Genomic DNA, 7,880 nt, shown 5'->3' with positions numbered 1-7,880 from the left:
CTCATTTCCAGCTAAATTGGACATAAAATGTGGTCTAATAATTTCTAAAAATGATGTTGTGTCATTTAGCAACAAATATTTGGTTGTTCTTTCATAAAAAACAATCATTGTTGCTCGAAAAATAGACAATGCTTTTCTTGTGAAAAACTTAATTTTATTAAATTACGACTAATTTAGATGGTCATAACATCATTAAAGTGTTTATTGTGTTCTGATTGGTCTATAAGCCTCTCACGTGGATCATGCCTCAAACACCGTTGGATACCGCTGGATCCGACGGCAGCCCTCATCCCCCTCACACTCTCACCCCTCGCCCATCTCACCCCCTCGTCCAAACCCTAGCTTTCCTCGCGCCGCACCCGAGCCGTGCCTCCTTCCCTCTGCACGCTGCCACAGCTCGCCGCCGACGGCCTCCACTTCTCTCCCACCCGCCTCTCTCCCACCCCAGACGGATCGCCCAACACATCCATCTCTCCTCTCCTGCAACTCCTCTCTCTCTCCCCGCACTTCACAGCGACAACAAGCACTCCTAGATCCCTCCGGATGCCGGACTTGGAGGAGTGTGTGCAGCCCAAGCCCGCTGACCCGTCCGCCCCGCCCCCCGCCGCCGGTAGAAGATGGAGGCCCCGGGCTCCCCCTATGCCTCCTCGCCCTAGTCCGCGCCCAAGCGCGCACCCCTCTCCTCCCCGCTGCCCCCGCAGGACCGCCCCAACGCCGACCACGACGCCGCCAAGCCCGAAGGTAACTAACCACACGCATTCCTGTGTTCTCTCCGCGAGCTGAGCTCCGGGTCCGCTCACGTACGAGCGTGGCCACCGCGACCGCACGCGCGGATCTGTGAGATCCAGGCGTTGGCGCCCCGCCGCGAGTCGGAGATCTGCGGCCGGCCGCTGTGGTGGCGCCGGATTTGTGGTGGACGGTTCCATGGCAGCGGGCACTCACAACTGGCCAAGGATCATTCATGCTCAGCCCCTTTGTTTCGCACCTCACATGCCGCTACGCCCGGTTGACCTCGCTGCAGTGCACGGGGGGATGGCGGTTTGGTTAATGTGCTCTGGTTCGTTCGTTGGCTGATTCAGTGGCATTGCCTGCGCTCGAGTAGACTTTAGTACACTACAGCGCGCCTGATTGTGCACAGCTACACTTATTTACTTTGTTTCAGATGCGTGATTGTAGTTTTTTTTGTTATTCTAGAGTAACAAATTTTCTTTTGTGCTGTGCTGCAGAAGACGTACTCTTGTGTAGTTTAGTTAGAATAATTGCGATCTCTATTATCCAGTATGACCTTATAACAGTTTGGAATGATCTGTTTTGATTTACGAACACTTACTAGCCATAGTAGTCAGTCCTTAGCTCTGTATGGTGGTTGTTGCTTCGTTGAATTGCTTGGCGTCGCTGTAGCCGTAGTAGCCAGTGCTACTGTTTCCACAATTGATGCTTACGGTCACTGCACACAGTCTATTTTAAACCTTAGCATCCACTTCATATTCTTCTAGTACTGATATTCTTCTTTGAATTCATAATTTTTCGCAGAGAAGCTGCAACCTGCAGAATGCAAGAAAGGGCTGATGTGTGTTGCGTCCTCGCCATTTCTGGACATCAAGGTTGGGCAGACCTACTAGATGTAATGCTTCATTCGATTGTTGCTCTAGTGGGCTCCTTCTCTGACCTTCTTGCCTTCGCGGTCTGCAGGTTCTTGTCATCGTCCTATGTGAGCTGCGAACAGCTCATCCATCCCACCAACCCTGATAATTTTTATATATGCTTGCTATGGGTTTCCATTCAAAGCTATTAGGTCGATAACTGCTATCTTATTCAGTTTTTTTCTTCCCTGTATCTATCAAGCTTAGTCATGTTTACACATAGCTTCAGTAAATGGCATTGTATATGTTTTTCTCAGTAAATGCAAGACATTGTATTCAACAATAATCTCCTATGTATGCCATGAGCATGTGAATAGCTCAATCCTGTTGTCTTTGTGCATAGTGCTTACTGCCTAGATGTTCTCAATTTACAAAGGGTTTTGGGAGTACTTGCCTGTTGCAAATGGATGGGCCTGTTGTTAGTTGCATGAGTCTGACACTCCAGTGATTTCTAACTTAGACACTTGTATTTATGCAACTTTACCAACAATTTTGTTTGCAACAACATTATGCACATGAGGCAGGACTATACAAGTGAATTGTCGCAGTAAGGTCCTTCCATGGATTTCATGTGGCTCCTTGAGTTGTAAGATGCAGCTCCAACATTGAATATATTTTGAATGTTTCCAAAAATACTCTCTGTTACGTTTACTTCAATATATACATGCATGTTACTGATAGAAGCTGGCTGCAGGAATCTGTACACATATATACTCTCTTGGACAGTGCATTACTAGATCACTCACTAGGCATTATGTAATACTACTAGGAGATATGGGTGAGGGACTAAAAGGATGACATGCTTCCATGAATTTATTTGTAAGAAGTTTTTCTTGGTTGTGTACAAATCAACCCATACTGTCATCACATTGCGTGTTCTTGCTGCATATACCTCTCTATTTGCTTAGGCAAACAACTACTTATGTAATATGCAAACAACAACAACATAGCTAGTGATGCTAATTCTACCTCTTGTTACAAAATCAGAATTCCTCTTGTTGCACATGACAACTCCGTTTCCTCTTGTTACAGAATCAGAATTCCTCTGCTTCTTATGCTACTCTGCTAGAACTCTGCTTTTCTACTTGTCATATTGAATATACATGTTCTAAACATTATACAGTACTTTTGTTGTTAACTCCAAACAACTTGGGATCTTCTCTTCTGCATGCAGCAACTGGCTTACCAGTACGCCGCCAAGGGGGCATGCCTTGCCCTGGTAGCAAGGAGGGGGCATACATTGCCCTGCAGACAGCAAGGTGAGACCATCGTGATCCACCCTCCCACTTCCTTCTCATGATTCCCTAACTGCTCAACATGTTGATCTGTTCTTAACATCTGAAACTTGCTGTCTGCAGGGTGACTAGTGATATTCAGTTTTTTGTGTGTGTTTTCTACACACACACACACATGGTCCTTCCTTTTAAATCTCCTCTGCTGCTTACTGACAGAGTACTATGCACGTACAGTAGTTGAGTAGTAGTGTGTAGGTTATGGCAGTAGTGTGCTCTCACGTTGCATAAAATTCTGGTATTGCGTTCATATAGCTAATATGCTGCTGTTGTGCATAAAATTCCAGGATCTTTGCATGTAAGTTCTGGCTGTAGTGTGCTCTCCCGTTGTACATGCCCCTATCTTTAGTAAGATTAAATTGCTACTATTAATGACGAATGGTTGAGTTTTAAAACTTGAAGCAACACCTACTTTCTGGTCTTGTAGTGTTTAAAACTGATAATTATGATGCATTGGTCGGCCATATGGCCTTGTTTTTTAATGCACATATATATATATATATATGATGTAGTTGATAGGCCTTGATATCAACCTGTCAAGTTTATGTTCCCTGGTGTGTAGGTAACTATTCATTTTTTGGCAAGCCTATAATGAATTTATTAGAATTTTGCTCCTATTGCTGTGTACTGTATGAAGCAAAAAGGTCTATATTAGTGAGGATGTAAATGTAGAAGTATAGAAACCATAAATTCAAGCTTCTGTTGTAGCATGCTCAATATATAAGGTTATAGAATAGTGTTCTACAAAAGGTTGAAACACCATGGTCTCAGTCATTTATAGGAAGTAGAAACACTAAGGCTGACATGCACTTCACTGTTTCATTCGTTTTTTCTAATTTAATTTTCTGGATAGTAAATTTGCGATTGTACGCCCTTTGTGAAAAAATTGCATTTTACGTTTCCATGCCATACAATGTTGAAGCACGGTTCTCTGATATTCTGCGCCACTGAAAGGGTGATATCTTGTATAAATTTGGCTTTTGGCAGGTAATCCTTTTCCCTGCCATGTTCAGGTGCATCACTCTGATGCCGATGAAGGGTGAGATCTTGGTCGACACTATGGAGAAGACCCTGAAGCCTGGTGTGTTCCTCAAATCGGGACTGATAGAAACCGAAGGGCCACTCGAAGCCGTCAAAGGGCACTTGTAGATCTTGTGGTTGTGATTACACTTGTAGAGACTTGTAGAGCTTGTGGCTGTGATTACCATTGTATCTAAGTTATATGATGTAACAGACTTATTTTGGCTGTTATTTGAAGTATTATCTGTGCTTTCTGGTTGTTTTGATTTGAATATTGGTTATTTATTTACCGATGAATTGAAAACATGGACCCATATATTAGAACATGACAATCGGGACCCATTTGAGTAATGGACCCATCTCCTAAAAAATTATGAACCGTTGAGCCAGAAAGGCCTCGACCCGAAAACAAAAAAGGCTGAAATATTAGGCCATGCCCATGTAGTAGAGCAGAATGAAAAAAATGATAACTAAAAAGGCTGAATTAATGGGCTCGGCCCATATAGACACTGAATCGGACCGGGCTGAATCTTGTGCCACATCAGCTTGCCACGCTGGATGCCTACGTGGCCTGGGGAGGTTGCTAGTGACCAAAAATTTGGTCATGGAACCAACGACCTTTTACATATCACAAAGAAGGTCACTAATTTCAGTTTACGACCGCCAGCTTTTGACCTTCTGGTTTTGGTCACAAAAAGGTCGTAAATGAAAAACTATGACCTTTCAGAGACCAATAGTGAGGGTCACAAGTTGACATATTTCTTGTAGTGGGGGCGATGTTTGCCGGGCAATATTCGGCGAATCAGGATGACCTGCATCACCTTGACCAGGTTGAGGTCTCATTCTAAAAGATCCCTAATGCGGCCCTGCAACAGGGGCACGTCTTTGGATAACCCCCAATCTAATCCTTTGTTGACCCATGACGCTAGCCGTGGTGGGGGGCCCTAACGAAAGGCAGGAGGCGCCACCCACTTGGCGCTCCTGGGAGGTGATATAGAACCACTCTCGTTGCCACAAGCCGAGCTCCTCTTGAAAAGAGCCCTCAGGCCATGGAGCATCGGCATTCTTACTTATGACAGCACCTCCGCACTCTGCGTGCCTTCCCTCGATCATCTTCGGCTCCACTCCAAAAGTCTTGAGCCATGATCCAAAGTGAGGAGTAACACGGAGGAATGCTTCACACACGACGATGAATGAGAAAATGTGGAGGATAGACTCCGGGGCTAATTCATGAAATTCCAGCCCGTAATAAAACAGCAGCCCCCTCACGAAGGGATCCATCGGGAAGCCTAACCCCTGAAGGAGGTGAGACATGAACACTACGCTCTCGCCGGGCTGGGGATTGGGAATAGCCTGCCCTTGAGCAGGCAACCTATGCGGAATTTCGGCAGTCAAGAACTTAGCCTCTCTCAACTTTAGCACGTCCTCCTCCATGACGGAGGAGGGCATCCATCGGCCTTGAAGGTCGGAACCGGACATTGTCAAAGGTCCGAAGCGCCCGGAATCTGAAGCCTAGGGTATTGGAACTCGAGGCGACGGGCGAACTCGTTTGGGATTGGAAGAAGGAGTAAGGCCTTGGTCTCTTTATAGGAGGTCGAATACCAAGAGCCCTCCCCGTTACCGTTTGGGACTAGCCTTTAATCGAGAAAAAGTGCTAACGGGCACGATTGGGTTACCCACGTCCGTATTGATGAGAATCTCGTGAAAGGGGGGTACACGATCTCTGCTTTGACAAGACGTGCCAAGGAAACCACCTCGTAAAACATGCTGAGGTGGAAAAGTAAAAACAATTTGAGTAAAGGACTTGGCTGTAATGTGATGGTGCACTGCAGAATACGTCAGCAGATTTGATTTGTGGTAATATTATTCTCTCTATGGCAATATGTGGAAACTTATTTTACAGAGCCGGACACTACTCTTGGTGATTACAATCTTCTATGAAGGACTAGGAGGAGGAACCCGCCTTGCAATGCCGAAGACAATTTGCGCGCCGGACTCGTCGTCATTGAAGCCTGGTTCAGGGGCTACTGAGGGAGTCCTGGATTAGGGGGTGTTCGGGTAGCCGGACTATACCTTCAGCCAGACTCCTGGACTATGAAGATACAAGATTGAAGACTTCGTCCCGTGTCCAGATGGGACTTTCCTTGGCGTGGAAGGCAAGCTTGGAGATGCAATATTCAAGATATCCTACCCTTGTAACCGACTCTGTGTAACCCTAACCCTATCCGGTGTCTATATAAACCGGAGGGTTTTAGTCCGTAGAGGATCAACTCCATACACAACAATCATACCATAGGCTAGCTTCTAGGGTTTAGCCTCCTTGATCTCGTGGTAGATCTACTCTTGTACTACCCATATCATCAATATTAATCAAGCAGGAGTAGGGTATTACCTCCATCGAGAGGGCCCGAACCTGGGTAAAACAAAGTGTCCCCTGTCTCCTATTACCATCCGGCCTAGAAGCACAGTTCGGGGCCCCCTACCCGAGATCCGCCGGTTTTGACACCGACACCTACAAACCCAAAGTGATTGAGCATCACTGAAGAGATTGATCCTGCATGGATCCGACGCTTGTTAGTTTGAAGAATGTGCTTCTTCCAGACGATTAGGCGTCATGGTCTAGAGCATCCAAGAGGAAATTGTGGATCGCCGAGTGACCGAGTTTGTGAAGGTTCGGAAGTCACCGGAAGACTTACCATGAGTGATTAGGCGAGGTCTGTGTGACCTTAGCTCAAGGAGAATACAATGAGGACTGTGTGTCCTTAGGTTTCAATACCTAGCCGCTCCAAACAGATGTACAACTGAGGTAACAGTTGGAACTGGTCTACCAAATCATTGTCTTCACCAAGCCTACTCGTTCTATTTCCTCAACTCCTTCATTTCCTCATAACTATGTTGTGCACTTGTTCATATCTGTGTTTGAAGACTTTGACTGAAGACATTCTCAATTTCCTCAGTTCAATTTCTTCAGTTTGTTTATCTTCATCCTATTTTATCCTGTGTTTACACATTTTGTACTCTGTGCTTGTCTTCATTTCATCATGATGACCATGCTTGTGTTCTGTTATGTTTACTTCTGAGTACTTATTCCGCTGCAAGTAGTTCTTCGCTAAGGAATTTCCTCACCCACAAATTCCTCAGTGAAGAACTCATAAAAATCTCCTATTCACCCCCCTCTAGTCGATATAACACACTTTCAATTGGTATCAGAGCAAGGTACTCCCTTGTTCTGTGTGATTTTGGTTTAACCACTTGGATTTTTAGTTATGTCGACCGCAGGTATGATCAAGGTCTCTGCTGGGTATCCTACCTTCGATGGAACAGACTACCCCTACTGGAAGAATAAGATGCAAATGCATCTTGAGGCAATTGATAACGATCTCTGGTATGTTGTGGAAAATTGTGTTCCCTCAGTCACACCTTCTCTGAATGCTGCTGATGTGAAGAGATTCAAGCAACTCGATTCTCAAGCAAAGAATATCATATGTGGCCATCTGAGCAAAGGACAGTATGGAAGAGTGAGTGCTTAGGAAACTACTAAGCTTATCTGGGATAGACTGTCCAAAGTGAATGAAGGAGTCTCAACATAGCATGACTCTCGAGTTGATGTTCTTCGCAATCTCTTCAACCGCTTCAAAAGACATGACAATGAAAATGTTCAACAAACCTTCGATCGCCTCACTAACATATCAAATGATCTTCAAGCGCTTGGTGCCACTGACATCACCGACCATGAGGTGGTGAAGAAATTGTTGAGATCGCTTGATTCCTCATTTGATACTCTGGCATCGATGATACAAGAACGTGCTGATTACAAGTCACTTGATCCCGCTGATATCCTCGAGAGGCTAAATACTCATGAGTTCCAGCTTGCTGAAAAGAGAGATCTCTATGGTTCGAGCTATGGCAGATCACGTGCACTGAA

General features: G+C 45.3%; 1 long non-coding RNA gene across 2 annotated transcripts; it reads left to right on the top strand.

Moving 5' to 3' along the window:
* The first annotated feature begins 283 nt into the window (after positions 1-283).
* On the top strand, positions 284-4,227 carry LOC125526994 (uncharacterized). 2 transcript variants are annotated; one of them, XR_007291935.2, is made up of 4 exons: positions 284-741; positions 1,534-1,604; positions 1,693-2,902; positions 3,923-4,227. It is a non-coding gene; the product is annotated as an uncharacterized LOC125526994 (long non-coding RNA). The 2 variants fall into 2 exon arrangements; XR_007291936.2 differs by having other exon boundaries at positions 3,002-4,227.
* The last annotated feature ends 3,653 nt before the right edge of the window (positions 4,228-7,880 follow it).

This window comes from Triticum urartu, chromosome 7A (assembly GCF_056163025.1).
Source record: "Triticum urartu cultivar PI428250 chromosome 7A, HENAU_Tu73, whole genome shotgun sequence".
Classification (NCBI taxonomy): domain Eukaryota; kingdom Viridiplantae; phylum Streptophyta; class Magnoliopsida; order Poales; family Poaceae; genus Triticum; species Triticum urartu.
Note: the sequence above shows the minus strand (reverse complement) of the source record. Positions and strands in the feature narration are given on the sequence as shown.